We start from the raw sequence: 22,721 nt of genomic DNA, 5'->3' as shown, positions 1-22,721 counted from the left end.
AAGTTATGGCAAATATTTTAGGATCCCAGGATTCCATTGGTTGATTCTTCTGCTGCACCAAAGACCTCATCACCATATGTTTCTTGAGTTATAGAAGATGCAGGCTAGTTAACCGGGTAAGAGTATTCTTTTCATTTTTCTCTTCCGTTTACAGCTTGGGATCCTGAGAAATTCTTTTGAGGAAGTGACAGAAGGCCTTTGTGGTACTTCTAGAAACTGAGGCTATCCTAATCCAGTTCTTTCTTTCTTTCTTTCTTTTTTTTTTTAATAAACACATTTGGAAAATGCCTCTCAGAGAGCTGAATTGCACTAGCTCGAAGCATGTCCTGAGTTCGTTTCCTACATGAAACAAAATCAAGCAGCTTATTGCATTGCAATCTATTATTGCAACCTATCTGTTAAAAGAAATCCCTGAAGACATTTGTAAACCAGGACCAAATTTACAGAACACCAGCTAGAACAACGAATATTCAAAATACTGTAATTTTTCAAAATTTCTCACCATTAAATCATTTCCAGTGGTCTAGGCCAAATGCAATAGATAAAGGAGAAGCAGCTGAAGGGAAATGTCAAGCTTACTAGTTTCCAACAAAGCACTATTGGAAAAGATAATCATCATTTAAAGTCTGCCACAGCCGCCTTCACCTTCTGCACTAGAGACATTGTTAGTGCTTGTGGATATTGGCAATTGTTATATACAATTACTCATGTTACATTAAAAGTGCTCTGTAACTGCGCTCTAGTGATTTTGACAGTGTTTCTGTGTCCCTTGGCTGTTTGAGTGTCTCATTGTATAACCTTATGGTGTTGTTTTTGGAGCAAAGCTGTTAAACTGCAAAATGCACTAGAAATATTCATGTACTTAAGATGACTCTGTTGAGTTTGTTTAACTTTCAATACATCCCTCTGAACACAACACTCAGGTCCCAGCCCTGAATACTCATCCACAGCTGTTATAAATTCATCTGTGCCCTGAGGATCGATGAAGCTACAAATTAAAGCAAAATAGAAACAAGCTTTATTATTTATTATTATTTATTCAATCATTTTACACTATTTTTAACCTTTTGCTGTCATCTAATTTTCGTATTTATAAAACCATAGGACAGAGTGGATGTAATGTCATCATAGATTCATTCAAGAGAACATTCACTTTCAAAGACCAAAAACCATACCAGTGGAAATGAATAAACGTATTGTTAATACAGAACAAGAATTGCTTTCACGCCTCCAAAGTGACAAAAATATAAAATTTGCATTTGAACAAATAGGCAATAAAACACTTCTGAAAAAAAAATGTGTGCATAGGTTACATATATTGCATATGATGAAGAGATGAGAGCGTTCTGGTGGATGAAAATCTCCAGGTGTTTCCTAATTCTCTTAATGGGCATTTCTGGAGCTTAAGAATTTCACACTTGACAGATGCAACTTCCTGAACCTTTTGGTAACACTGTAGATACATTAGGGAACCTCGAGAGGTAACACCAGCTTTCACTTTTCTTCTTTTCATTCCACGCAGTGTCTTTCAGGTCAGATGCCTGTTACATTCCACCTCCAGATAGCCTACAAGGTCCAATGTTCCATACATACAGAATAAAATTTAGGTGGGGGTGGAAAGCACTTTAAAATTGAAAGGGATCACTGCAATTTCAGAGGCACCAACTTTGTGTGGCTGATATTTGTTGCCAAATATTGATCAACTTAGTGACAGTAACTGCTGACAATTACTGACTAATTAAAACAATATTAACGTAGCATTTTGCCCAATTATGAAGATGTTCTTTTTGGGGCATGTATCTAAATCTCGCTTTAAACTGACCTGATGTTTCAAAGAAGGGTCTCTTCATAAAAGTTAGAGTAAAATAAGGATTGTCACTGATGTGCAATCCAGCTCCAAGAAGCAGTTCCTTATTTCAACAGGCCATGCAGTTACTCTTTCCTGCTGATGTAAACAGGCCATTCCTAGGGTGGAAAAAGAAAAAAAAATAAGATATATATATATATACTATTTGCTGGTACATTAAAAAGACTTACAGGCTTATGTTTCAGCTAGAGGCTTTCTCAAGCCTATGCATCTTCAAATTATATAGTTCATCCTTTAAGTGCTCCTGGACCTATTTTGATCCCATACTTGCCCCTTAGTTGCACATACTTCAGAACAAGAGAGGATTTTTCTGTACTCCTCAACTGAGAGAAGATATGATCCCTAATAAAGTAGCAACAGAGCTCCTACTCTCCTACCCTTGCTTTCTGTCTCTGAGCCAAGATGTGCAAGCATTCCAGATTTGTCACTTAAGTACTTCACTTTTTTCCATTTTTATCACCTTCTCCTTTGCTTGTATGCAACCATTTCTTCTCCTACAGCCACTTGTTCCAGTTCTCAAGAAAAGTGGGGGTGGGGCAGAATTAATTTTATTTTCAGCTTAGTAAATATAAAAGTTTAAGAACTGAGCAGCAAAAGGCATTGAATTTCAGTCATAATTCAACCAAAACCATAAAAATGTGATCTTCCCAAAACTGTTCTTGGCAATATAAAAAATGTTCGTACTCAGGAGCTACAGCAAATAACGCACAGCATTTCTGTGATTGTCATCCTCAAACCTTTCAACAACATTGCCACCTATTCTAGAAATGTGCTGAGTACATTGAAAACGCAATTCCGTCACTCCAGTGCATAAACTCTCGCTAATTCAAACAGAAAAGTAGTCTGAACCCTAAAACTCTAAACCACACCCTCTTCAGTTCTGAAAGTTCTACTTGTAGCAGCTGCATTAGCGAAGCAGGAAGTATGCAGTAAGATCTCTACCCTTTGTAATGTAGATGTCTTTTTAAAGAAGGTGTGATTATATTCTGAATAGGTCAGCCTCTGTTCCTGGCATTTCTTCTCTCTTTCTTATGACCTTTTACTAAGTAACTGGGGGCTTTTGCAGTCTTTTTGGAACAGTCCATTTAAGAGAATGAATGCAAGAAGCACAGTTTGACCATCTCAGTCACTGCACTGAGTTATTGCAGGGGCAGTAACCACCTACTGGGGATGAAACTGTTTCTTCCTTAACAGCATGTCTCCAATTCAGGTTTAACTTTACTTTGTCTTCTGTTTGTTCATCCACATTTCTAAAGATTTAAATAAATGTGCAGTCACATTTGTTCATGGAAAGTAACAAATGAATAAAACTGCACTGAACAGATTTGAGTTTCACAATGTATGCTGAAACAGATGTCGTCTTCTGAATGGCACTGTAAAGAATTATCAATATGGACCTACCCTGGTTATGAAAGAGACAATTAGGAGCTTTAATCCAATCTCTAATATTTCAAAAATGTTCTTCTTTATTAGATTTCAGCAGCAAGGAATACCATTAGATAGATCACCAGAGTAATAAGCAACATGATGTTGGGTTCCACCCCATCTGTGATATTTTAAAACTATACTCTACTAGAGCCAAACTTCAGATTTCCCATGGGAACATTTATAAGAATACAAAGCTCAATAGGCAGCACTGATGCTATAGTAAGGATTTATGGTCATTTTCACTACAGAATAAACATTCTCTATAAATATAGCATGTGAGACTTTTGTTAGTAGAGAAGTGGAGTTTGGCTGAGATGAAGGATTTTATTCTGTTCAATACAGTACCGAGCTAAAATATTTTCAGAACTTTTACTGCTGTACTGAGGTAGAGGAGTGGCAAACATTTAAAACTTTTATTAGCAAACCAGCTTTTAACCTATGGAGAAATAGCCTTAAATATGGTTTATAATCCGTTCAATGAATTTGATTGCTTTAACTTGGTCCCTATTGGATACTTTTCCATATTTCAAAAACCATTCTGCTTCCCAAATTTGGCACAACTAGCAACTTTTGGTGATATAAAGCCAAGAACTCAAATTGTAGGGTGTGGGAGATTGGGTTTACGGACTATTGAAGAAGCTGCGAAGAGGAGAATATACAAGGTCTGTCACAACCATCTGTCCTCACCCAAACAATTCAAGGAACAGAAATACTAAGTGTTTTTCTCAAAAGGAACAGGCCTCCATGGGCTGCCTATATGGATGACAGAACTAATTCTGACCTGAGAATGTGCATTTAGATAATTTAGTGTAGAATCCCGCAATAGTTGAAGATAATCCCAGGTAAACAAGCTTGCTCACTCCTCTCATTGAGACATCCAGAAGTGTTGCAGTCCATTCTTCATGGACACATATCATATAACTACAACTAGAGCTAGCATTTAAGGGCTGGTACTGGAGCTGTCATTTAAGATTTACATGGCAATCATGCTCCTCAGAGCCAGAGGTCTAATTGCCAGCAGAGTAAAATTCTTCATGACTTTTCTTTGGCTCCTCTGGATCACTGAGTTTTGAAATGCTGATGTTACAGTGGTGGAAATGGTGCCAAATATAATGCAGTCTGTGGACCAATCCTTAGAATTCTTCAGTGCTAGGATGAGTGTTGCTCCTGACGCGAAATGTTACACAAGAAGCTATCTGGCAGAATTGTCTTGCTTATGGGGCTAGGATGGAATTAGAACAAGATTTGACAGAGCAGAGATTGCAGTCATTTTAATGACAGAAACTGTTACTTTTTGATGGCTGCATTGCAGTCACAAACACAGGTTTTAACTTAATTCTAGCAACTCATAACAGCCCTGTAATTACTCCTAAGTGGTTTTCTCTTCTGGCTCTAGTTCTTATTCTAGTCTTCTGGCTCATGAGCATGAGGAAATACATCTCTTAAATCTGTTCCTTTCCTGAAAATCGAGTCTGGTATAACTATAGACAGGAACACATACATATTATTTATATATATACAAGATCTGAGCAACTGCCACTACCAGGTTTTAGGTTTCATGGTCGTAACACCAAAAGACTTTGGTTTACTGATGGTATTGTACAGGACTGCAGTTTGCTTTCAAGGGGTGAGATGAAATATCTGGGTATAATGACAGATCTTTATAAGACCGAAAGTTTAGATGTAGGCTAGAATCACCAGATTTACTGTCACATGACTTACTGATTAGTGCTTTGTTAAGTCGTTCCATTAGGTGAGGGTTTGAGGCAAAATGGATCGATGAACAAAGTTTGTAGCTACATATTTCCAGTAGATCTACAAATATTTCTGAGTGTTTTGTTTTAACCCAGCAGCAGCTCAGCCCCACACAGCCATTTGCTCACTCCCCACCAAGTGAGGTAAGGAAGAGATTTGGAAACAAAATACAACTTGTGGGTTGAGATGAATAAACTGTTTACTAAGACAGAAAAAGAAAATGCAATAATAGCTTATATATATATGAACTATGTACATAAAAACTGTGCAGTTACTTATTAATCACTGACCAATGTCCACTATCAACACACTACCTCACTAACTGCCACCCAACCTATACACTAAGCAGCAACTCACAACTCCAGATAACTCCCCCACAGCTTTATAGCTTTCTACATGATGCCATGTGGTAGGGAATAACCCCTAGCCTAATTTAGGCCCTCTGCCCTGGCTCCACCCCCAGGCCACCATACTGTCATGGTGGTGGCTCTTCTCCATGGCGCTGCCTAGCCTGGACCCGGGTGTATTCCTATCACTCAGCAACAACCAGTGCATTGGTGTGCTCTCAGCACTGTCAGCTGAAGCCAGGACACAGGAAAATCTATTCATATATATCTGTGAGGTTGAGATAATGGGAGTGATTTCCTAGATCAAGTTAGGATTTGATTAGGATGCAAGGAAGTTAAAAGATCTTGATTTCTTGGGCTCCTGTGAGCTCAGAAGGTTGGCCTTAGTAAGGGTGTATGACTTATCGAGGATAGAGCAAGTACGCAGTTTTCTTTAAGCATGAAGTTAGAACTGGGTTTGCAAAGGAACCAAATAGCTATGAAATTATTCACAGGGTCCTGAAAGCACAATATGTTTAGGAAAATATTTTTTGCTGATAGATGAAGATCATTAATTTCCAGGGGATACAGATCACAAGGCTACACTTTCAGCTAGGGCAGAGATGACACCAGGGTTAGTGTTTGGGCCACCAGGTCATAGGAACTATATCTACTGATAGAAATTAATGTGAGCTATGTAGAAATTCAGTCCTATCAGAAGAAAATGCTTACAGAAAGGTACAAACTACATTTTTCTTGGACCACTGCTAAAGCACCATTGACATAACTACAGAATCTGGTATCGTAAGTGGCCTAGGTTATATGGTCGGAACATCCCCTTATTCCTTTTATTTAATGATCAAAGTTATCTCCTATTTATACACATAAAAAAATGTGATGGCACTGTTTTCAGTGCCTTCCTGGAAGAACAGCAACATAAAAACATGAAATCAACTAATTCAGAAAGACAGACTGCCATTGGTTGGATGAGTTATCCTTCCTCTCCTGACAGGATATCAGGTTATAACTTTTCCCCCAAAAAGGTTACACATCATTAATGTTGCAATAAAATTATATCAGGCTAACAAAAGTAATCTACCACCGTGCAGCAGTACGCAGATATAATGAAAGACAAAATCATTTCTCACAGCTATCTGGTCTGCTAATTATCCCTGAATATGCAAATTTGACATATTCATTCTAATATTGGAAATGTTTTTTTCTCATTGTACAATAGAAAACGAGTTAGAAGATTTCAGTAAAATGTGGAAATGTAGACGGAGGTTGATCCCACTCCTTCTAGAAGTAATTTTAACACTGATTTCTCCATCCCAATCACCTTCGCGAGTGGAGAGTGATAAAGAAGGAGCAGGCAGTGGGAAGGCATGGAGAGGGCAGGTTAGCTTTGGTATTTGTCTCACACAATACTGTCAATGTTTAAAAAGCTACTTTTTAAGTAAGAGAGAGTGTGTGGGGTTCAAAAAGCCATTCACTGTGTACTTAGGACAACTGTAGTTTAAGTCTTCCTGTTGCCTCTCTTCTTGCTTCTATTTAGTCTACATCCATATTAAATTTATTTCTTCATGTACAAGTAGTAGGTCTTCCTGCACACTGCAGGTGTAACCACTGCAGGGTGAAAGCGTTTCCCTGGATACATCTTGAGAAGCCATTTGGTGGCATGTGTATTGGTCAGAACTTGGTTTCTCGATCCTCTGCAATATTGCCCAAGCTCCACACGAGTGGAGATAAAGTCTCCTTCTTGAAGCCTTTTTAAAGATTTTTGCAAAATATTACAGTCCCAGAAGATGTACTACAAATGGAAGACCTCCATTATATGAATTTCTGCCAGGACAGAACAGTGACAGCGCTTATCATCTTTTCTGACCCTTGCAGTCACCTGCCACAGCTGACACATGAAATGAAGCGAAGGCATGTATTTAAAACATCTCAAAAGTCAAGAGAAGGGAGACAGCTCCAGATGTAGAGAATTGTCATAAGGAGTCAATTACAGCTGTTCCCTAGGGGGCCTGGTGTCAGCCTGTAGCAGATATAGCAATGGGGCAAACATCAGCCTTAACCTTCCCATTGTATGGGCAATTTGTACCACACATTGCCCACACAACTAGGTGTGCTTCATATTCATGTGATACAGTGCAAGTTTGGGAACTTTAGTTGGACTAGACTACATGATCTTTCTGGAAGGTAACTGTATCAGTCAGGATAGAGCAGTCAGTATATAAGCGCTTGGTAGAACATAAAAAATTCAGCTACTTGGAATGTAGTTTAAAAAGACAAGATTCTACTACACCAAGACAGGATTAGGCTTCTGGTCACAGTATCTACTCAGAAAGAGGGTACTAAACATTAAACTAGTATTGGAAACTAGTAAGTGTGCTGTTACTTGAATACAAGAAGGTTCCCACATGCAAAGTGAAACTTGTCAGGTACAAATTAAAACTAAATGCATTAAAAAAAATCAATAACATTAGACTAAGATTTTTCTGTTTTTTCCACTTTAAGCCACATACAGAAGAAGTGTGTTTAAGTATAGGGAGTATAGGTAGTTAGTGGTCTGTGTTTTGCAATATTTAATAGTTCCAAAAGGGACATCAGTATATACTGACAAGATAGAAGCAGCTTCTATTAGTGACATATTTAAGTATATATTTTAACCTACTCAGATTTTCACACCAAAACATCTTCTCTTGAAGAGTGCAATATACTTTGAACTTTGTAGCAAAATTATAATTCAGTAAAAATAACTTTGAAGGTGGAGGTAAGTATTGAAAAGTACATTAAGCTTTAAGAACATCTTCCCAACAGACACAGAAACTATATAAGATTCTTCTTGAAAATTTCTAGAATGTGTACATATGTTGCCTCCTAATCTCTATTTTCCTTTGCCTGACATTTGACTCAGAAGGGAGCTGTGGGTGTTCAGCATTCCAGGAAAGAGCAACTAACAGGCTCTTGACTTTTGTAGCAAGAAAACAAAATTGAAGGAACTATCTCAAAACATTTGAAAGACATTATAGTGTCAATCTGTAGAAAACAAACATGTATTACAGAATGTGTGTGCTGTTTATTTCAATACTATGCATATATCTCAAACGACCTTAATAATCTCTCAGTGATCTCTCAGTTTTAATCAAGCTACTCAATTGTACAAATCTGACACATCAAAGCAAACAAAACAGAAAGGGTATTAAAGGATATAATTGCCTTGAAACTTATCTTTAAGATTTTCCAGATAGGATGAATCTAAAGATACACTCAAGGCCCTTCTTGAAATAGGACTTACATCTCACAACGCAATCATGGAATCATGGTTAAATGGCAGAAATATGCAAAAAGAGGCAGGCAAATTTCTACATTTCTACATAGAATCTCTGAACTTTCCATCATATCTTAGAATTTCAGTGAGTTCCACTAACTGAATTCACTCAGTTCTTCAGAATTCTATGAGATTAATTTCTTGGCACATAATTACATCTCTTTACTTTCACATTCATTAGGCTATAAGGGTCTCGTGCCCTTAAGAAATTAAAAAAGAAACTAATGCACAGAACGGAGAAAGAAATGCTACATCTCTCATCATCACCTCCAAGTGTTATAAAACAAATAAAAACTTCACTGCAAACTGAAAGGAAGAGAAAAGGAAGATACTGTGGAGCAAGTATAGTTGTGCCCAATGAGAAGAGTCTAGCAGGGCCAGTGATGGTCCCCTTCTAAAGCAAGTGATAGAATCACAAAGCAACTGTACAAATGATAACCACTGCTGTGAACTGTTTTGGAAAAAGAAAAAAGCAAGCAAATTTGCCTTGTGAAATGAGACAGTTCAGTGACAGGGGTGGAGAAGCCAAAAGAAAACATGCATCTAACTTTAGGGTGCAGGAAATTACGACTTCTAGTTGCAACCTTAGCTGTCGTCTGCCGAAAAAGTCCAGCACAATACAATCAGATGGGTGAATTCCACAGTGACTTGAATCTTTTGCAGTGTCCCTAACACAGCGGCCTTCTTTCAAACATAAGTCTTTCACACAGATTTTAGATTATACATCATTACAATAACAGTAAAAAAACCCAAACCTTTTAATGTTACAAATGACTGCTAGGAAAGAAAAAAAAAAACACAACAAGAACAAAAAAACAAGGAAATGTTTCATAATTACTGATTCATGATAAAGCAGATCTGATGAATGTAACAGTGTATGGAGAGTGAACGAGGATGTCTGTGGACAGATTTTGGTTGGCCACATAAAACAGAAGACAACATGTTCCCAAATGCAAGAACTCACTGGAGACCATCCAAGATGGGCAAAACCACTGCCATCAAATGAATGAAATGAGTCAGGCACAGCTGGTGAAAGTACACAGTAAGATTCTTGAGGATGATTTTTAATTATATTATTATGGTCACAAGAGAGAGGCCCAACTCATGTCCTGATGTAAATTGATTACCCTCCACAAAGTGTCCCTAGGAGAGCCTCCAAACTGAGGCGATGTTTCCAAAAGACAGTCTGGCTTCTAGTCACAGTGGGTTAGTGATATCCCGTTCTTCTCACAGTGCAAAAGCCAATCTACTCAGGTGTGAAGCATTTGATGTATGGAAAAATTAACCAGCATCTAGAGAGAGAACCTGGCACAAGATGAAAAAACCTGGCAGATGAGACAATAGACTGGGCAAAATTTATAGGAGTTTCATTCCAGTTTTGTTGAAGGTAATTCTTTTTTTGCCTTCCGTTCTACACAGCCTTCCTTTTATTTTCATTCCAGGTTGTAAATCCAAATAAGTAAGCAAGCCAGGCTACTGTGTGCCATGAAGCCAATCTGCAGGAAAGCACAAAAGAAAATCTATCATTTTTTTTTCTCTATAAACTCCTTGTTTTAAAACAAACTCCTAATGTTAACATTAAATCAGGCTGTTTTTTTCTTAATGAAATGTAAATACTTTGAGTCAAAATATCTGAGCCGATATGAATTACAGAGTAAAAGCGAAGAAAAGTCTCAGAGTAACACAGCTTAGACTTACTCAAAATTTCACATAACTCCCAGAATAATGTGACACATTCAGAAGAAAGTACCATTTCTTCATTGCAAAGCTTACATAGACCAAGGTACTCAATAATGGTCTATTCAGTTTTCCAAACACGCATGAACATCTACACTGTAAAACAGCTTGATAGTATCCATGTATTTTCCTCCTAGAACTGTGTGGTAACCTGCTCCAGTAAGTAACATTTTTAGCAGCATTGTTAGCGCTTCACTAGCATGGCTTTTCACACCCTGCTGTAGAAGAAGCTAGTGTTCTTTCTACCAAGGAACAATAACAACTTCAAACTTAATTTGCTTGGGTCCTGCTATCACAGAGTTGTGTAGTACTGTATTGATCCAGCAGTAGCAGTTATTACAGCAGCTGTTCCTATATGTGTGGTAGATGTGCATCTACATGCATATGTCATCAACTTTTATTAGGGGGGAAATACAGGAAAATATTTATGTGTATATATAGAGAGGATGTATAGTATTTTGAAGTGGCTTGCTTGTCACTAGGGATATACATATGCCACTGTCACTGGACTCTTCTAATTTAAGAATGCCAAGACATGGATCATACATGGAGCAGTAGTGTACAGTAAGAAATATACCTGTGGCAGACCAAAAATAGGAGAGATATAGGAGGACATATTTCTATGAGGCTCTTATATAAACTGTATGCTGAGATAGGTTCAAAGACAGGAAATAAGAACTAACTACATTTCTTTTCTTGAACTTCACAGTCATGAACAGGGAAAAAGGTGATGTTCTGAAAGGGCAAAGTAATGCCAGGCTCTATTTTGGTATGCATTGTCATTAGACTGTTCATGTGCTTGCAACAATTTGGAGAAACTCATTCAAAATGTATAAATTTTCATTGATGTTATGAAATTTTTCTTTTGCTTCTTCCTGTTCTCCTGATTATGACACATAGATCTGTAGTCTGAACTTCAACCAAATCACAGAATATTTTCCCGAGTCTTTTACTTCTTTCTGCCTACACCACTATTCCCTTGTGTCATTGGCTGGTACAGAATGTTCTATCAAAAGTATGTGCATTTCTTCCACAGAATTAAAGAAAGAAAATTGCTCTTATGTTCTTCATCTTGACAAAGGCAGACATTGATATTTTTTATTTCTTTCCTGTGCCTTTATTTCATCCCTGTACAGCAGCCTTCTCAGATATCAGCCTACAAAGAAGTGTGGCAGAAGCAATTCACTTAAAAGAGGCTGGGATCTACTAGATTGGCAGTGGGAGCAAGGGGTATGTGGGGTGGTGTCAGAACAATGAGTCCAAGTCGTTTCTACTAGTTTCATTTATTTCAACTATTTTAGTTGAAATAGTTAAATACTCATAAAGCGTTAAATAACCTGGAGAATCCTGATCAGATTAGGCAGAAATTTTCAAGGCCTTTAATTGGAAACTATAGAGCCACACCACAAATCAATGATCGAGAAAGTTAGACAGCTACAGGACCAGCTGTATGGAGTTTGCAACCATTACAGAAACCACCTTGAATTAACCTGTAGGAAAATCCTGAGATTTGACAGCCAGGAGCAAAGACATTTTATAGTGAAAACAAATAGGGCATTGAACCAGCATCTGGGGCTTGTGAATAATAATGCTTTCTCTTGCCCGTGCTCTGTGTCCTGGACAATGTCATGAAATACAGTTATTGTGTTACCAACAGAAAGTGCCAAGAGGCCCTGAAGGGAGTCTTTCACATGATACTGCCACTGGGATTTATAAGTCAACCCTTCATCCCACCTGCACAAGCAAATCCAAATTCCAGGTACACTTTTGGTACACACAATTGGTAAAGCCAATTTTAAGAAGCTTGTTCCTGACAGGTAGAATCCAAAGAAGATTCCAAGAGAAGCATGAATAGAAGTTGTAACTGAATAAAACTTCATTTCTTTCAAATGTTGACTTTGAATACACTTCCTTAACCTGTAGTTCCTTGCCTATAAGCTTCCCTGTTTGCACCACCCATACTACTTCTTTCTCTCCTAAGTCTAGATGGGAATCTGTAGTAAGCCTCAACAAAAGACAATAAAATTACACCATGCATGAGGTTGGGATGACAGTTGTTTAAAAATCTACACAATTACAACAATACTTAACGAACATATTTTTGGTAACAAATTACACTTTATTCCTGATAACTGTCCTAAATTTAGTAAAATATTGTAGGTATTTTCATAATTGCATTCATACGAAGGTCTCATGGTGCTAGGCATTAACTGGACAGTGAAACTGTTCAGCAGAGAAAGTAGGTGTAAAGGTAAAGCTCTGTGTTGATTTTTTTGTTTGTTTGTTTTTAGTTTTAAAAAACTTGTTTTCTTCGCAGGGAATCAGTTTCTCCTTCAGGTGGATACTCCCGGCATTTGAAACCTCGCTTTCAGAAATGTTGGAAGCACACTGAGGTAGAATGAAATTGTAGCTTAATGAAGGTCTAAGTGTGCCAGCCTGCATAAGTTAAAGCTGAGGATAGTTACATGCTCGATGGAGAGGACTGCTGAACAGTACAACCACTTTGCACTGCTAGGATGTGTGTTGTGTAGAGCTGTGTGGTCAAGACATGGAGTGAGGGAGAAGGCTGTAATGTTCCCCTTGTTAATTTTTCACCTGAGCTGTTTTGATCTGAAGATACCCCCTGTGAGCATTTTGTTTGGTCTTTTTGTCAGACAGCTGCAGTTCCTTCAGACACCTGCAGAGCCTCAGACGAGATATGGAGTATCTCAGAACCCCCATCTTCACCACACTTCCGCAACAAGAATACACCAGGATGGGCCAAACAGGGTCGTGCAGCCCCACAGAGCTGAGGAATTATGTGTCTGGAAACTTGGGCTTATACTGGGTTTATGTTCTCCAATCTCCTGCTGTGTGAACACCAGAATGATCTTTAAGGGCTGCTTCATGGGTATTGTGTTGTCATGGCTGGAGCCAAAGTATGCAGCACTCATCTGTTTGAAGAAACAACAGGGGAGAAATCTCTAGTAGATGAAGCCCCTGAGAGAGTTTCTTTTGATTCTTTCTAGGTTTTTAGAATGGAGAAATCAAGCTTAATTGGAATTTAAAGACATTATATGGTAGGAAAGACCATTGACACTTGATAGTTGAAACTGAATCACAAAACATAACAGGCACGTGTAGAAAGTATTTTGAAACAGCATATTTATGTATCTTTAAATATTTTGTGTAAAATCCCTCAACTCTTTAGATAATTATTTATAGAGTTCAGAAATAATAGTATAATGCCAATTTAAAATATATGGCAAGTATTTTTCCATGAAGTTGGAGAAGATAATGTACTCTTACATTTAAGTACAAATGTTGCAAAATGCCCTTTCATTTAATTGCATGCACAAACACAAAAGCAAAAAGACAAAACAACTGAGTTTATTCATTATCTTCTTCTTCATCAACATCATGGCATCTGTGAAAAAAAAGATCAAATGGGAGTAAAGGGAGCCCAACCTCCTTTATTCCTACTCATTTCTCTTCCTACATATAAACTATCTTCTAAACTACTATAAACAAATCACTTAGTAATAATACTTTTTTTTTAAGGAAGTTAGACAATTTCTGGCAAGTAGTCTAAACATAGAAGACTATTCTGTAAACTCAGAATAGCCATACTAATAAAATGCAATCATGGTCTACAACTAATATCAGATGTCAAGTGACAAAACTGACTTTCAAAGGGCTTAAACAATCACTACAACCCAGATGCAGTACAGACAAAAAGGTAAAAAAAAAAAAAAAAAAAAAAAAAAAAAGCATCTCCAGTGTGGATTATTTTTTAAATTCTGTCAGTCCACTATGTATTGTATGTTCTTCACAGATTATGACTGATCCATGACAGTCCTGAGACAGGCCATTGCAGTTGCAGTATTATGGCTTTAAATGTAATATCGGACATCACCATGAGAAAAGAATACCCCCAGGAGTCGAGGACAGAAGGTAATACAGTGGCTCTTTCACTGATGTGGGAGACATGACAATCTGCTGCATAGCTGAACAGTTCCCTTTTGTTCTCTGTTCAGCTATGGATCTGATTTCTCTGAATTGGGCTTATTACAATAAATATAGATGCACAACATGATTATTTATGGGAAGAAAACAGACAAAAGAGGTTGAGTTGCTGGTACCTAAAACCTAATTTTCTGAGCTTCTTCCCTCGAGGCCCTGTTCAATTGTTGCACCACTGTATTCTCATTGTTGCTCAATGATACAAGCCTAAGCTGTTCATCAATTTACTCACTCCCCCAGTCTCTCTTTCTCTCTCATGTGCGCTTCCTCTCTCTTCCCATGTTAACAGTTCCCCTGAAATCCTATCATTTTGCTGGAGGATTGATGTAAGTCTCCAGCAATTAACATAATTACAAGCCTGATTATCTTCTAATTGCATTATGAGTATTTGGTTATTCACTACACAAATTAGAGAAAATTAAAGAGGAGCAAGATCCTGTGGTGTGGGCGGTACGCTTTCTAAACTGTTATGAGCATCTCAATGCTGTGAGATAACAAAGTGAAGACGTTTTACATTCCTGCTGGTTCATGGTTGTTCTTGTCACTGTATAACTTTTTTTTTACTTCTTTCACCAGTGTTTCATGTCACCAAAAGATACGGTATGACTTCCTTTGTTCATGCAAGTTGACTGACAACATACAGTAAACCAAAGTAAATTATTTCTACATGGATGACAGTGTAAAAAAGATAGAAATCTGAACAACAGGCACCCAGAGGATAGGCGCTGGTACTACCAAAAAACAATTCAAATATATAATTAAGGGTTACTGTTTGTGGAGACAGAGGAACATAGCAGTAAAGAAGCATGGAGAATTATGAGTCCTTCCCTGTATCTTTCTATCATTTCTGAGGTTACTGCATCATTACTTAAACAAACAGGAATAAGTTTAAACACCAAGTTTAAACTTATCTTAGTCTAAATTAGAGAGCAGTTTTAAACCTACATAACACTTTAATGAAAGCACAATCAATGTAGGAAAGGAACTACTGTATCAGAAGCAATACCAGCCATGGAAAGAAGTATTTGAAATGTATAGAATGGAAATTCATTATAAGAAAAAATACGTAACAGGATACCTTTGAAAGCAGTATTTTTAAAACAAAATATAGAGTCTACACGAAACATTGACAAAAAAAATTATGGGGAAAGGAGCAAAGACTTATGGGAAAGTTTGTAGCTTCTGCTGTTGTTGAGGTTGAAGACTATGGCTAAAGCTGGAAAAATGGTTATCTCGTACCTCAATCGGGAGCTACAATCACCTCTGTGACACACACTAAACAGCCGATGCTGCAGGAGGCTGCAGATCTCCTCAAAACACATCTGAACTCCCCTCAGCAGTGCTGCAAAAGTATCCATCACTAATTCCCACCCTAAGTAACTATTGGCTCTTCTTTTGCTTTGGGATAACTCAGTATGTTTTGTGAGTTATATCCTGATAGCGTTTTTTTTTTTTGCAGAAGTGTTTTTCATCTTGTGGAATTTTTTTTAATAGAAATTAACCTGTCAACACTCAAAACTCATGTCCCTGAATTAATTTACAGGATACAGCAATGGTCTAATATCAGTGAATGTAACTGTACCAGGGGACCTCTTGTCTTCTCTTGGCCTCAAGGCCTCTAGTTACTGCTATTGGTGCCCAGACATGAGGGAATAAATTTATGGCATACACTCACTTCAAAGGGGTCAGTAAACAGCCTTTGGCTGGGAATTCTGCCTTCTGACCTAGGAACCAGTCTGAGTGGAATTCAAATGTGAGACCTAAGGTTTTACAGCTGTAAGGCATCCTCTGTGGAAAATCATTCCTACTCACACCATTTCAGTGGTGCATTCCCCTCCAGGTTCATAGTTCCTCAGGATGGGCAGGAAAGCACTTCCCTTTTTACACATCTAGGGAATAAAAGTATGCCTTGTTCCATAGAGCTCTCAAGGTTCATGACTTCTGGGACTCAACTTCTCATAGACATTTATTAATAAAAGAAGCTGGCCATTATAAACAAAACAAAACAAAACAAAAATCCGAAATTAAGAGAGAAACGCGAGAACAATCTTAATTACATATCATTCTAGCATAACAAAATAAAAATAAAAATTAAAAAAAATCCTTCACCAACAGAAGGATTTTCTTAGACACAAATGAGCCATGTACACATATTTTCATTTGTTGCTGCCAAGTGTGCACACATAAATACCCAGGAAACCATCACCATGTGCTTCAATTGATTCACATAGACAGAAAATAAAAAGAGAAACACTGTATACACGATACTACTCCTTAACAGATACTTCAAAATTATTCACATGAGTTTAAAATAGATTCAACACAAAACTGAATTTTTGCAAGTAGGTAAAATTTCATATAACTTTTTTAACCTGCATAATTTTAATAGTTGTAGAGAGGGGGCCTAAATGAACTTTAATGTAAAACACATTGAATTTAATGAAAAGCTTCATTGAATTTACTGGCAATTTTCCCAGTTGCCAACAGGATTCAGTTTTGCACACACTCATTCACTTCCTTCCCACTGCTTCTCAAAGCTGTCAGATAGACATATTATAGAGGTTTTCAAAAGTTCAGGACTGGTAGTACAAGTGGATTTAGCAGTCTAATATCAAAGAATCCAAGGAAAAAAGCCCTCCTGGAATTCTGTCAGAAGAAGTAAACAACAGAGCACCGTCTTCACTGTTCTCTCTGTAAGAGGCCATCTCTAAAATCCTACAGATACTTAGTTCTGAACTGATCTCTGAAACTTAAACGTAAGTCAGGACTTACAAGTGAAAGTGAATTAGAGGCAAATAAATGTGTATTTTGTATTGCTTTTGCACTATTGCCATCATACTTTTCAAGCAGGTAAGAATTAAGAGGACCTGAAGAGGATCGTATCAGCAGAAGACGCATATGCTTGCTTTAAAAAAATCCTGAATTAGGTAAGTAACCCAGCACTTAAATAAAATTTCCAGAACACAGTGCCCATATTTATTCTTTACAAATTTTTCTAGCAACTGCTAGGAGGTAATATTCCTGACAGGATAGTCTAGAGAGATCTCAGATTGATTTAAAACAAAAAGCAATACATGACTTAGAAGGAAGGCGATAAAACCATACCACAGCTATCCTTAAATTTGAAGTGTTATCTTCTTTTTTGATGTGAACATTCTCTACCACAGTGAAAAGCAAACAAAATATTATTTCCCTGCTTCATTACTTTAGTAAGAAGGATTGACGATATGCTTAGCTGGCAGGAAAAAATAATTTATTTCACTGTCACATTATTTGTTCACCTGCTGCAAGGTAAATAGAAGCTAAGTCACTTTTTATTTATTTAGCTTTTGCAAGACGCCCATACTGACATAGCTAGCATTATCTATTATATACAACTGCTCTATTATACCGATTACAGAAAACAAAAATAATGAAAGATCTTCCCTCTTAATCATTAATATTTGTAGAAAACAACACACCACCTCTTAGACTTTTGAACATAATGTCTTGAATTCTTGCATAGAATCATAGAATCATAGAATTGCTAAGGTTGGAAAAGACCCACAGGATCATCCAGTCCAACCATTCACTCATCTCTTTTCCAATGTAAAAGGTGTTTGGAAAATAATAATTTACCTTATTTCATGTTCAAAATGTACTAGGAAAATAAATATTCCATACGTAGAAGTTTTCAGTGTCTGGGTTTTATCTGTTATCAAAAATCAATTACTATTATTAGTAGAACCTCTTTGTCATAACAGTACAAAAACTGCACTGATAAATATATTTGAAAATGCAGTTGCAAGCCAATTCCCATGTTAATTGCTCAGAGAAATTTCCCACTAAGGTGTGGCTGAAAGCAGAGAAAGTGAGTAGGGAATGTACAGAGATTACTATGTATTAGTGTAAAGCGTATCTTTTCCTGTGAAGTGAAGAATGGTATAAGCTCCACACTCAAAATGAGAGTATAAATTTGACTCAGCAAAGCAGCCTGCCTGTAGGAGCTTGTTCCACTCTCATTTCATAGCACAAATAAAATGCTTTTTTATCCTGTCTTTGCAAATAAGAGCCAAACATTCTAAGTAAAGTAAAATCTTATATCAAGGGGACAAGAAAGAATTTATGTTTCAGGAGATGGCTTGATAGCTAAATGAGATGTAAAGTAAAAGGGTATTATGAAAAGCAGATATAAGGCCACAGAAGTGAATGTAGTAGGGGGTTAGCTTTGGGTTTGTTGATTTTTTTTTTCCTATTGTCTTCAGCAGATGCAGGACTGAGCTCTTCAGTGTCACTTTGGTAGATAAGCAAGTGGCACAGATACTTGGCCTCTGCATGAGTGGACCTTGCTGCCAGCCTGATCCTCACATGCAGATGGCTTAGTGGTGCGTGCTTTTCTAGAAGTCTATAACAAGAGTTAAACTTACATCTTTCTTCACCCTAACAAGAAATTGTCACCAAGTCTACAGATTAAAAAAAATGGGCAACATTTCTCTCTGTCAGGTGAATTCTGTTCTATATCGCTGCTTCACTTATAGTAGATAAAGAGGTAGCTCAGTGCGGCAGTGTTTACCTATTGAAATATTACCATCCCAATAATACTTTCATTTCTTGGAAGTTTTCACAGAATTGCAGAATTGTAGGGGTTGGAAGGGACCTCAAGAGACCACTGAGTGCAACTTCCCTGCTAAAGCAGATACCCTAGAATATGTTGCATAGGTATGCGTCCAGACAGCGTCCTGAATATCTTTTATCCTTTTTGTTACTTTGGTCAGAATTCTGTTTCTAATGATGATTTCTGGAACATTCAGAAGTTTTCTGCGGGAAATGAGCATCTTTTTTTCCTCTTGAGGAATAGGGACCCCCTATTGGGTCCCTGTGCTAGAGCTGGACTGTAGCTCCATCCCCCAAATGATCACTTATGTGTACGGGTAAACAGACTGGAGCACATTCAGTGGGGGAAACTGAAACTACTGTCAAGAGGGAGGGTATTCACCTCAGTTGAAAACTGAGGTTCAAGCCCATCATGTAAAGCAGGCATGGGAACAGACTGACATTTGTGCTGTCTTACTTTACATACATCTACTGGCCAAGTGGGTCTTCTAAGTTTTATTCACTTTTAACCAGAAAAGCCTTCTTGAAACTGAAAAGGTTTTGTTGAAATTGGCATTTCTGAGAAAGGAAAAAAAAAAAACAAAATCTCATTTCAACCTATCAGCATTTTCACCAAGAGATTCTGACACAGTTCTTATGGTAAAAAGATAATTCAAATTTTTTTATTATGATTCAGTACCTCTATATTTATTTAGAGTACGTCGCATTCTGCTTTCATTTAATCTCAGAAGATTTAACAGTAATATATGGAACACTTATGCAGGGTAGGGAGACTTTATGTACATATTTGACATATTAACCTGATGTGTTGCATGTTTATAGAACACCAGTGAAAAAATATAAAAGACTGTAACACTTGATTCTCAATGACATTATGCTAATACATCATAGTTTTATGTTTTCTGAATACTTTTCCTTTCCACTGTAACCAATCAGCATTTTTTCAAGACTTACAGACTTATTAGTGAATATCAGATACTTAATTCTCCTCACAATTCTGGGATTATAGAAACAATATATGTTATAATGAAAACTCCACGTCATACTAGGCCATACATACTTGTACACTGTGCAAAGATTTCAGCATCCTCAGCTTCTACCAGTCACGTTCACCCAAATACTGGCCTCACCAGTACTTAGCAGGACCTGACCAGAAGATGTTACATTGGTCTCCACTTTCAAGCCATGCAAAAAATGTAGAGAGCTGTCTCCAAAGTTAGATAAGTATATAATCTTGTTCTTAAGATTTTTCTTAGGCTTCTAAGACACAGGAGATTATAATATATTATAGTTATGGACTTGCTGCGCTCGGCTCTGTAGAGGACAAAAGAGAAATCAAAGAGCTAGACTAACGTATTCTGGCAGGAGGTCCTTGCATGAGACACCAGGGACTTTAAGTGAGAATTCGATGCTTTCCTCACACTCATGCCTTTTTTCCTTGTCAGCAGCTGAGGATCTGGCTAGCGGTCTCCAGGGCAGTTCACTAAGTGCTCCTGGAGAACATTTACAGTGAGCTACCAATGAGCTAATAACAGCTGGGAAATAATATCTGGGCACATACAGTTTAACTTGGGATTGAAGCAGGTGATAGTCACCTGCTGTTGTGTCATAAATTATACTATATTCAGATGGCCTCTACAGTAATCTGAGCAGAACTCAACATTAGAGCAAGTAGTACTACACAGAATTTTATTTCCTCTGTTCAACACATACTGCTGCTACCAGATAATTTCCTATAGACTCAACTGTGCATTTTGCATTAATGTAAGTTCTAAACATCTTCAATCATCTTACTTTCCTTGAATTGAGCACCTGGTTGACCTGCAAGTGAAATTCTTGGCAAAAAGCTATTGCCCCTTTAAAACTGATCTTTAAATTTATAAATGATTTTAATACAATGGATATCAGCAACCTTCTTTCATAAGTTTGAATTTTCTGCCTTTTGTTTGTCTTCATGCGCTTTACAGACTTTCTTTGCTGATTTTTGCCACCATAGTTCATGATGTTTAGAGCCGACAAAACTCCGGAGAAAAGGCTTACATAATTATGACTGATTCCTTCCAATTTGGTAAAGAGAATACACAACTTTCTCATTTTTTAGATTTGGAATTTCTGTTCAACCACTTCAATGGACAATATATATTTTTTTTCTGTGACAAGGCTGATCTTCAAGATTTTGAAAGAGATTAGATGAACTCATGAGGCTTAGACCTACCAGAAGTAACTACCAAAGTATGTGGGCATACCAAATGAAAGACCACAATGTACTTGCACTCTCTGCTGTAATCTATTCCTAGCACACTTCATGCATCATTCTTTTAAGAGATAAGAAGAAGTGTGACCCAATACAGTAATTCTTATGAACTATATTTAATCCCCAGAAATTCCTTTTCAGAATTTTGAAATTAACCAACATACTTTCTGTCTTACTAATTAGGCCAATATTTTTAAATGGCATCAGTTTACTTCATTTTCAACTTTACATGCGGATAATCATCTGCGGTACATATAGCTGACTGTTCCCTATCATTTCTTTCAAGCTATCTTGATAAATGGAGGTACTGATGTTCGATAACCACAGAATGTGATTTTAGAGACCATCTCTGAGATACAGGTCAGCAGTTTTCACATATGATACAATTACAGAGAAAAACACTGTCTGAAAACATTTGCATTCGAGAGAATACAGCCCTACAGAGACTATGGACCACAAAAATATAATGCTATACAGAAACATGTATCATGAGTCCACCATGCCCCCACTCTAGAAAACCACATTCTTTTAACCTGAGTAGAACTCTAAGGGTTTTGCACTTGTTGAAAGCAGCCAGCAACAGTGATTTCCATGCTTTTTTTTTTTTTTTTTTCCTCTTTAAGGAAATTTTGAAACTGTATTGTTGCTGTCTTCTAGGTTCAGTAAGCCTAAAGGAAAGTGATAATTTCATTGAAAAAGTAAATTAATAAATAGAAAGACGAAATGTACCCTTCCACTCTGTACACTCATTCTTACATCTTTTCTGCTTGTCTTGCGCCTTCACATCAGACTAGCATTAGTCTCACTAAATTTGCTGAAGATGAGATTTTACTCAGCTGTCTTTAAAGCATGTCCTTTCTCTCTTCTCCCACCAAAATCTGGCCTGTAATTAACCTGTTTGCCATGAGTCCATTATTTTAAAAATCTATAAATTTGCTTTACTTATCACATTAATATGACTAAAAGTAAGCATATTCATAGTTCACATAATTAATATTATTTATATTATTTTACCATTCCTACTGATCTTTTAAATTGTCTGTTTAACTACCATAATGAAATATGTGAACTTAGAGACTAAGAATGAGGCATTATGAGATGGCATAGTCATTTATTTGTTCAGATGAACAAGCACTGAAGGGCATCTTGTGTTTCACCCATTTCCTTTGAAATAATAATGTGTTTTTCTTTCTTTTAGCATAAGACCTTAAGCTCCTTAAATGTTTGCTGGTCCATTACATTTGGAAATATTGCCTAAGTAGTGTATTAAATTGTACATTTATTTTTCACATACACTAGTGAGGGCAAAAATTGAAAGCTGAACTTAACCCAACAGCTAAATTTATCAGTGGAGTTTCCATCCTAAATACCAAAAATACCATGTTAAAAATAGAAATATGGATGTATGTTGAAGACGAGTATTAT

The 22,721-nt window shown here is 37.1% G+C and overlaps 1 long non-coding RNA gene across 1 annotated transcript in view; it reads right to left on the bottom strand.

Moving 5' to 3' along the window:
- Positions 1 to 1,017: 1,017 nt before the first annotated feature.
- The window catches only part of LOC112531858, a 45,744-nt gene continuing 24,040 nt past the window's right edge, over positions 1,018 to 22,721 (bottom strand). The window contains exon 2 of the long non-coding RNA XR_003073956.3: positions 1,018 to 1,965. This is a non-coding gene — a long non-coding RNA (uncharacterized LOC112531858). The remainder of the gene's footprint in view (positions 1,966 to 22,721) is intronic.

This window comes from Gallus gallus, chromosome 2, assembly GCF_016699485.2.
Source record: "Gallus gallus isolate bGalGal1 chromosome 2, bGalGal1.mat.broiler.GRCg7b, whole genome shotgun sequence".
NCBI classification, from domain to species: Eukaryota; Metazoa; Chordata; class Aves; order Galliformes; family Phasianidae; genus Gallus; species Gallus gallus.
The sequence above is the reverse complement of the archived record's forward strand: the minus strand, read 5'-3'. Positions and strand labels throughout refer to the sequence as shown.